Source organism: Lolium perenne, chromosome 1 (assembly GCF_019359855.2).
Source record: "Lolium perenne isolate Kyuss_39 chromosome 1, Kyuss_2.0, whole genome shotgun sequence".
Taxonomy (NCBI): Eukaryota; Viridiplantae; Streptophyta; class Magnoliopsida; order Poales; family Poaceae; genus Lolium; species Lolium perenne.
Genome location: NC_067244.2, coordinates 82,185,556 through 82,195,836, shown reverse-complemented (window position 1 = coordinate 82,195,836; position 10,281 = coordinate 82,185,556). Strand labels below are relative to the sequence as shown.

Below are 10,281 nucleotides of genomic sequence, written 5' to 3'. Positions count from 1 at the left end.
CCCTAGTTGATCAAGACAATACTTGATCTTAGAAGTGAGAAACCTAACTCAGGAGAGATATACTTTAGGAAGCCAAACCTTGATCATTATAAATTAAGTAATGATCATAAAACCTTAGAAATCGAGGTAGAAGATATTAAGACCAAGTTGATCATGCTTAAACCATGATCATGCTCCTGAGGTATAGTTAAATCCTAATAGGATAGGTAGATATTATTCACCACATGAAATATTAGGGTAGTAACTAGTAAGCAACCCTAGGCTTATATCCTAACCTTAACTTGTGAACCACTTGGTGATCATAAGTAGAACCCTACCACATCTACATTCCACTTATTCTTCACCTAAGAAACATAAGAAAACCTTAGAGTAAAACTCCATACTTAATATGGTGAGAAACCATCCATCCATATGACCAAAGTTAACTATAAAAAGAACTATAACAACTTTAGTCACTTTAACAATAGATTTAGGATATAATAGAAATCTATTGGTATAAGATAAAACCAATTCTCAAGTCCTTAGTAATTAAAGGAGAACAGAAACAATTAAGCAAGTAACCATATTACCTTGGTTAGGGGAGAATAAACCCTAGCAAATGCAATATGATGTCACCCCAATCCTATAAACTAGAATTATATCTCAACCCTAGTTTATACATCACTATGGTAATCATAATATAAAACCAGGCCATAATGGAGATTCAACCCATGTGTCATTAGGTAATTAGCATTTGAACCCTAATGGTTCATTAATCAAATCTTATGCTTCAATTATTAAACATAAGAAACACCTAATGCTAAATTCCATAATTCAAACACATGTGTGGTGATGAAACACTTATCCACCACTTATCCTTATAATTAATATCAAATCATGATTGAAACAATACTTATATTAGATACTTTAAAGGATAAGGATAATGTTAATCTCGGAAGGAGGTTATAATAGAAACTATTAAACCCTAATAAGTTGGGCACACATAAATTCATATGTAAGTCATCCCATCTTAAATAGAAACCAAGCCTTTTGAACAACCCCTAAAATACCTTAAGATAAAAAGTATCAAAACCTAACAATACAAACAGATGGATACAAAAGAAGAACATAACATTTAAAATGAGGATATAACATCATGCCTAATGGCTATTTTGAATCACCCATTAGTATGTAATATAATCCAATGTGAAATACTTGTTTCAAACAGAATAATGATGTGATAGTCACTACACAACATCAAAATGGAATTAACATATTAAACACCTACAAATATAACAGAATTAAAATATGAATTGAAATGGGCAAATGTAAAAACAGAAAACGGAATGGAAAAAGAAAAGGGGAGAGAAAAACCTTACCAGACCTCACCTGCCCGTGGAGTAGCCCACCAGAAGCCCAGCCGCACCAGCCAAGCACAGCCCATCGCGGCCCAAATAACCTTTCGCATGGATAAAGACGAAGGAGACGTCGTCGTCTTCGTCTTCGTCACTGGACGCGCGGGAGCTTGCCACCGCGACGAGGTGAGCCACGTCCCGCAGTTGCCGCCGGCATTGTTGACCTCCAGCACACGCCGGGAACCATATAAATGGCGAGGACACCCTCAATTTCCCCTCACTTCGTCTCGTTTGCGCCAAAATCCGAAACCCTAGCTCGCCGAGACCATCTCGCCCCACCGTTTCAGACCACCCCGGAGCTCGCCGTTGAGCTCAGGAGGAGCGCCTCGACGTCCTCGATCATCTGGTACAGCTACACGTCAAGGGAAGCTCGGAGAAGAGAGAATTTGGCCGTTCCCTTCCGCGGTACTGCGAGGGAAATGGCGACCGCCGCGTCTTCTCCGTCCTCCATCGACCTCGCCGACATGCCCGTCGTGCTCACGGTGAGCCCACGCACCTACTGAGCCTCTTATTGCATCAAACCGTCGCCCATAGCCTCCTAGCCGCGTGTGCCCGTGTCCGTCGCCGTTCGGCCTCGCCGGCGGGCGAGCTCCGGCGACCACTTAGGAGCGGCGCGGGTACCAATAGCTTCGTCTTGGCGCGCTGAATCGGTTGGTGTGTGTACCCCGTCCGTGCAAGCCCGGGAACGGCGGCGCCGTCGTCGACTGCACCGCCGGCCACCGTGAGGTGTGCCACGTAGTCGCCACCGTGGCAGCTGACGTGGTCGAGCCCCACCAGTCAGGGGCTGTGTGGGTAGATTGACCGGGTAACTCTAGTGCTTTTCTTATTTAAATTTCAATTCAATAATTACTACAACTTTGCAAATTCATATAAAATTCATTATAACTCAGAAAAAGGTAAATAACATATCAAAATTCTTAGAAAAGAAAATTCTATCCAATAAAAATATAATATGAAACTTTTATTTTTAATAAAAAATTAATTGTTTTAAACTTGATAATTAAGCCTTTTTCTTTTATTCCTAATTGAATTAAAAAATCAATAATTAGGAAAAAATTCCAAATTAAATAGAAAACAGTAAATAAATAAAGAAAACTTTAAAACTAATTTTCTTTATTTGTTAAATCATTATCAGAATGATTTAAACCCTGATTAATAAATACCCTAATTATTAATTGTTTAAAAATAATAAAATGCCAAATGCAATATTATTTTTATCCTTAAGTTATTAATAGCTTCAACTTTATAGTAAAGTTATTAACCAAGAACTAAGTAGTATTTATGAAAACCTAGTTCCAATAAAAGTAACACTGTGGTTTCATAATTTCATGTGTAATCCTAAAACCCTAATGCCATTTAGACCTAAGCTCCATTACTACATGTGAAACCTAATTTGCTTCTAACCTAAAACCAAGGTTAGAACATGTGATCATTGTACTATCTTTCAAATCATAGAGCCAGGATTAGCAACTAAAGACATACCTATGTCCACATAAAATAATAGAGACCTATCACTAATATATGGGTATCCCATGTGTTCATCTTCATCAGACCTAAATAATCAAGTATGGTCAACCAAGTGTAAACCCTAGATCCTATTACCAAAGCCATCATCCTTATTCATTCCTATTTAGCATCACACTATTGTGATGAACCCTAACAGTAACCATGATTGATGATTACCTTACATCCCATACTCCACTAAACCTACTAATGTGAGATACTTATGAACCATCCTATTTAGGAACCAACCATTCTCTACTTAGAAATCCAATAGCTAATCCAAGATAACCTCAACCTTAATTGTAATACTTCTTCTTACTTAAGTAATATGTTCTTCAAAAGTTATTCTTTTGCAGTAAATAGGGAGTAGCCATCAAACCGGCCTTATAGGACCTATAAACCCTAACTATCTAACACCAATCAGGTATACCAACCCTGATAACAATCATATACTATTAATTGCTTAAGATACTTATGCTTAAGTAAAACCAATCAAGCCTAATTGCTGATGAATCCAACTAGGTTGTGATCCATCTAATACTTACTCCAGCAACTACATGAAACCATAGTCAACCATAGAACCCCAACCAAATTATCATACTTGTTCTTTATTAAAGAATATGTTCTCCAAAAGTTATTCTTTTGAAATATATATACAACTACTATTCCTGGGTGTGTATGATTGTTACTATGCATTTTACCACCTGCTTATGATTCTAAAACAAACAACCCTGAATAAGAACCTTGTTTGTGAATCACTCTAAAAGTGCAACACACCCTGGACCAATCATTACAACTCACTGATCCTAAATCATCGGGGTTGGGTCACGCTTAGAGCGATTGCATCTCATACTTATGCATTATTGCATCCTTGCCAATCTTTTAAACATCGTCCTTACCGGATGATGATGCTATTTCAGAATTTGGAGTTATTGCGTATCGAAGACCTTGCCTGCATAATCTTGCAGTCAAGAAAGGCAAGTTCATCACTTGCTCATGTCATTTGAGTATTTTTATCAAATTACTTGCAAAGTACTATGTTTATCACTATTGCATAAAAAGCAAAACCACTATTTTCATAACTATGAATATGACTAAGTGGTGGGCAATGGAACCATGGATTGTGTTGATATGGTGGAGGTTCCATTGCAAGGGTTTATATCCATCTAGGATTAAACAACAAATGTCGTCGAGTGATTCTTGTGCCGTAATACCCGTGTTAACCATAAGATCTAGAGTGGGACGGAATAGTCAACCGTATTTCCACCTCTTGTACATCAACGGATGCGCTTTACCGTAGTACACTTGTAATCCGAGGGAACATGCTGGTGAGGCTGGGGAGTCCTAAGTCCCCACGACATTGTCCGTAGTACACTTGTATCCCGAGGAGCAAGCTGGTGAGGCTGGGGAGTCCTAAGTCCCCACGGTATTGCGGTCTATGATGGGTTGCAGCTACCGGCGAAGGAGTTTGGTTCGATCCCAGACTGTCGTCGTGGTCGGGGTCCATCCTTAATTGGTGTAAGAGGACCGGCGAGGACCCAGGTTCAGGGTATGCAACAAAGGGTGGGTGTGCGAGGTAGCGGAGGAATATGATTGGCTATGACCTTATACCGGGCCTCACACCAAAGGAAGTGTGGACGGGTTGCGCGCCCGGTTGGCACCAAGGTTAAGATCTCTTATGGGTAAAGCAACACACCTCTGCAGAGTGTAATGAATCGTGACCTGTCACTCCCTGTTCCGGGATATGGAACTGCGGACGCTGCCGAAAAGGAGCTCCATGAAGTTCTAGTAAACCGGTGAAGGCTGACGGACATAGTTCTTCTGAATAAAAGCAACCTTTTTAAGAAATGGTTATGAAAACCTGCATTGGTATTAGGCTTTCTGGTCTAATGTTGTAGCTAGTGCATTAAACACCTCTTTCCTATAATGAACTTGTTGAGTACGCTCGTACTCATACCACTCTTAAATCCCCTGCTTAGATATGGAGGCATCAAAGGAGGATCTACAGTGCAACTCGAAGGCCGAGGAGTCAACAACTACTTCAAGAGACAGGACCCTGTCAGAGGAGTCAGATACCATATCCAACAAGGAGAAAACCTGGTTTAACCATAGAAGGGAACTAGCTTCCTAAACCTAGCTCCTATTTAGCTAGAATCTATTCATAGCCCCTATAGCTAGTCAAATACTCTACAGATAGAGTTCGTGATAGGATTAGACTACGAGTCGTTCTTCTGGAGTTTACTTGCAGATTTACCTCATTGTAAAGTAGGAGGCTGTGCTGATCTTATGTAACAGAGTCTGTATGTAATTCTATAGACATGCCTTGGACCCGCATATGTTTCTGTTGTACCACTCTGAGCGATATAATACTAGTGGAACTGTGTTTCATTGGTGTTATATCAGACTTGCATACTACACCATGCAGTGGTATGCCGGGTCACCTCACCTTCGGACTTCTGGAACCTTCCGTGAAATATAAGATCGTGGGATTTTGTTTCGTCCAATTTCGGGAATATTGCCCGAACAGCCTTTCTGGAACCAAAAACAGCAGAAAACAGGAACTGGCACTTCGGCATCTTGTTAATAGGTTAGTTCCAGAAAATGCATAAAATCATTATAAAGTGTGAGCAAAACATGTAGGTATTGTCATAAAACTAGCATGGAACATCAGAAATTATAGATACGTTGGAGACGTATCAGACCATTGTCCCCAACACTTTGAAAAATTTCAGCACTTTTATCACAAACAGTTTCAGCAATTTCAGGCAATTTTGCACGCTTTGTAGTAGAAGTAGAAACATTGCCAACACCAATTATTGTACCATTGATAGTAGGAGGCTTAGCAACATGTGAAGCATCAACATTACTAGTGGTGGTTATAGTCCAAACTTTAGCTACATTATTCTCTTTAGCAAGTTTTTCTTCTCTTTCACACCTAGCATGCAATTCAGCCATCATTCTAATATTGTCATTAATTCGAACTTGGATAGCGTTTGTTGTAGCAAGAATTTTGTTATCATTATCCTCGGGTTTAGCAGACATTTTATTAATTAAAGAAGCTTGTGACTCATACATGTATGAAATTCGGTTTTCAGCATTTGAAAGCTTAGTTTGCAACCCAAAAATTTCCATATTCAAATTCTCAAGTTGATTCCCTATATTTTTCAACAAGGCAGATTGTTCATTAGTAAACAATTGATTTTGCTCATATTGTGATTGCATAAAGCTCTTAGTAGCTCTTTCAATTTCTAGCATCTTTTCCTCACTAGGCAAAACAGATCTACCATAAGAATCTAACGTTGTATATGATGCCCCCTATAGGGGGCCTCACAGAGATTAGCTGCTCGTAGCCGTTGGATCTTCCCGTCTGGCAATCTTGTCCGTCCATTTTTCACTGGTGGAGTAGTCCAGGACGCGAGGCCCTCGCGCGACCCGCTTTTTATCCACGGGTCGATGAAGCCCATCCGGCCCGGTGTTGGCGCGTCGTCCTCTCTGCTCGCGCCCCTCGCTCGCTAAATCCCGCCGCCACCCGAGCTCCGCCTCCTCCTCTGCCCCATCGCCGCCGCACCCCGCCTCCTCCTCTGCCCCAGCGCACCGACGGAGAGGCAGCAGCGGTGACGACCGCCGCGTCCCTCCATACCGGGACCCTCCTTCCCGGCGTCCTCCACAAGCTCGGTCCTGGGTTCGAGCTTCACCTCGAACAGAGGAGTGGAAGCAGATGGGGAGAAGGGGAAAACAGAGAGGAGCCCACCACGAAAACGAGGAGGGGCTCGGGAAGGACGGAGAGGTAGCAGCCGCGACGAATTCGTCAGCGATGTGCGACGGCTAGAGGAGGAAGACGAGGTCTGTGTCCACGATTTGGATCCCTTCGCGCCGCCGGCCGGCAGGAGCAACGCACTGTCGCCGTACGCCATGCCGCCTGTGAGAGAAGGGGCTGGTGGAGCTCCACCTATTATTCACGTTCCCGCTGACTCGAGCCGGCCTTATGAGCTTCCGCGCCAGTCTGCTGCTCAGCCTCTTCATCCTCCGCTGCATTCAATGGAGGAGCACATGTTGATGAGCCAGGGTAATTTGCCTCTCCACATCCTGATCTCCCTCTTCACTATCTCTCCATTTAATTCCCGTAGTTTCTTATCTTTGTTTTTGCCTAGAAGGTGTTTGGCAAAAATCCTCCATGGGAATATTATTTAGTGATTCTCTGGATCTGATCCATAGTCTTTTTTTTTTCAAGTTCTGTCTAAGAAATACAACATGAAAGGAGGACGAGCCAAGCTTTAATTGGTTGTGGAGTTGGTTAGGGCATAGTTCCATTCTATTCCTAGAAAGTTGAACAATTTGCTATGCTCCTAGAGAGTTGTAGCATCGTTTCATTAATTTATCGATGTTGTTTTATGTAACGTGCATACCTTATTGTCCTACTTATGATTGCATTTCTCCTATTAATTCACTTCCAAGTTAATTCTGTTATAGGATTTGATTACTATCTTTGTTTTGACTGCGCAGATCGTTGTGGGGCTCTGCTTTTGCTCGAGAAGATTGTTGACCTGAAGATGTACATTCCTCTTAGTGTTGAAGTTTGTGACATGTTAGCTGCAGTAGTCTTTTGCTAACAATGGAAGGATCTTACTACTTCCAATGGCAACCAAATGTGAGACCTGAGTTTCATGATACTCACATATCAGCTTTGCTATTTATCTTATGGTCAATTTATTTTTTCCCTTTCGAAGTGACAAACTGGGTTTTAGTTTTTGCAGCTTACAGAAATTATTAATAGGGGATGAATGGTTAATAAATGAAAGTTTCAATATTTTCTTAATGGCTCTGTGTCGGCTCCGTACCATCATATCAGCCCGAGCTCCATCCTACCACCTTCGAGCTCACTATCGGTTTGCAGTTAAGTGTCTTCTTATCTCAGCCCAATTAACATAAGCTTTTAAACATTGTTGACCTAGACAGAAGAAGGAAGCGTTACTTTTGGTAGTAGAGCAGCACTCGCGCCGCCTCCGCGTGCCGTGCCGTCGCCGGGAGAAGACGCTTGTGGAGCTCCTCGTTCTGCACGTCTTTGATGTGCCACTGGAGGCCGGCGGCATCAGCGCAGCCTGCCGCTCGGGCCAGCACTACGTAACGTGCCGCCGTCGAGAGGAGCGTCCGGTAGGGCTCCGCATGTGCTAGACTTTTGGCCTCCTCTTCCTCTTCATGGTCACTGGACCACTAGCACAACAGCATACCCTCCTCCACCTCTTCTTTGAAGGAGACCTACAGGTTCTTCATCCTCCTTATCTTCTCTAACGGGATCTGCAGCACTTCCTTATTTAATTATGTTGATGGAGATTTTTTTGGATCTAATTTGCCAAATTTATTCCATGGTTCTTCCTGCTTCTGTTTGTGCAGATTTTTGTGTGGAAGAAGCAGATGCCAGTTCAAGCAAACCTTATTTGAGTTGATCTTTTTGCAGCAACTTTGACCCAAAGGAGGCTGATTCCACTTTATTGAGGTGATGTTTTTTGCAGCAACTTTATTTATGACATGATTGGGACCTCCTTGTTGGTATTGTGTGGTAGATTAGGTGTATCAACTTAAGGAGGAGGTATTGCAGTAAACCAAGGACATGAGATGCTAACCATCTTCCTGAGAAGATTTTTTTTTGATATTTTATAACAATATTGACCATTCTACTTTTATATTTACTTCTGCCATTTTTTGCTTCTCTGTGTATTCCTTTACCATATAATTTTGTATCATCATCCACTTTTCCTATATCTATTGCATCTAAAAGATTGTATGTGATATTGCAACTAATTTGATATATGATTGTGTTCCAACATGATATTTTCATCTCTGGAACTGCTATTGGTTATCGGACGGAGCTAAGTTGGAAGTACATTCCCTGCTTGGTATTGGTTCATTTAATTTATAAGAACAATTGTATATATATTTGCTGTAGGCACTTTTTGATATCCCATAGTGCTTACAAATGTATAATTTCTGTACCTACAATAATGCATGCGTTCATGAAATGAGCATATGTGCGCAAAGTGATGACCCGTTTCCCAGCAGAATCTAATGGACATCTTCATATTGGTCATGCCAATATTTGGAGGGTGCAAAGTTAATACGGAAAGGATTAGCCTATGTGGATTATCAGGTATTTTTCTTTTCTCCTTTGTCATGTTATGTACATCGAGTGCTTGAGAAATAAAATTTGCAAATTCTGGCTCATATATGATTACCAGACCGGAGAACAACTCAAGGAATACAGGGAAAAGAAGAAAGAAAGTCCATGAAGGGTTAGACCCATTGAAGAGTCGCTGCGACTATTTGAAGACATGTGACCCGTAGGTTGATTCTTGAGGGCGAGAAAGTCTCTGAATGAAGAATTTGAACATATCCAATATAGTGATGTCTAAGAAAAAGGTATGTTAGGAACCAAGAAATAAATATTACCCTGTTAGTAAGCCAGTAGTCTCATCTCCCTTTTATACTGTAGGATGGAAGTTCACATTATGTTGGCTAAGTAATTGTATCCATCTTTTTTCTAATGTAATTTTATCCATATTTTCTTTCTTACTTTAAAACCTGCTCTTAATTTTCGTTTACCAAAGATATGATCAGATGTGTGCGTGTGTATACATGGTTGGCTTAATGTCTATTAACTGCTATTTATGCATTCTAGCTAAGTGAGTACCTGGGTTATCTATTTTTATCGATCTACCTATGGATATCTTAAGTTTGACAGCAGAGAGTTAAATATATTAGTGTTCCTTTTTACACTACAATTATTACTTCACAATCACCCTCACTATTTACTCATGCAATTACCAGTGCTTAATTATTCTTTCCTTAATCAATTGTTTACAGCTCACAGTAGTATAGTGTGAGCTTATTTGGCTAATTAGTTGATCTCTTGATGCTCCTGAAATATAATATTCTATTGTGTTATTTGTGGTTAAGCTTTTTCTTTTGTTTCAGTTTTTCCTATTACTGTCCTGCAATTGTTGTTACTAGATTTTGCTTCAGAAGTTCATATATCCAGCTAGCTATAGTGAGTAGGCAAAAGGACAACAATTGTTGTTAATTGCAAACCAAAATTATCCTTAATCTGGATGGTTGAAGATTTAATAGACTTCAAACTGATCCTATTTTTTGGTGACATGAATAGTGATGGCACTGACGAGACACCGTTCCTCTTGGCTACAGGGGCTGGTGTGACTGGTGTCTCTTCCACCAACGTGCCCTATCTAAAGCGATGAACCTGGTCTTAATGATATTTAAGTGTGTAGTTGTCAATATGGAGTATATATTTACTGGATAAAGTTGTATAATATATGCCCCATAATGTTCATTGGTTTGCAAAGCCAACTTATATAGAAGAACTTGTAAAATT

At 40.7% G+C, this 10,281-nt stretch overlaps 1 long non-coding RNA gene across 2 annotated transcripts; it reads left to right on the top strand.

Moving 5' to 3' along the window:
• Positions 1-6,224: 6,224 nt before the first annotated feature.
• LOC127294879 (uncharacterized) lies at positions 6,225-9,242 on the top strand. Of its 2 annotated transcripts, none has more exons than XR_007847200.2 (5): positions 6,225-6,963; positions 7,401-7,545; positions 7,652-8,159; positions 8,289-9,042; positions 9,131-9,242. It is a non-coding gene; the product is annotated as an uncharacterized lncRNA (long non-coding RNA). The 2 variants fall into 2 exon arrangements; XR_007847254.2 differs by having other exon boundaries at positions 7,643-8,159.
• The last annotated feature ends 1,039 nt before the right edge of the window (positions 9,243-10,281 follow it).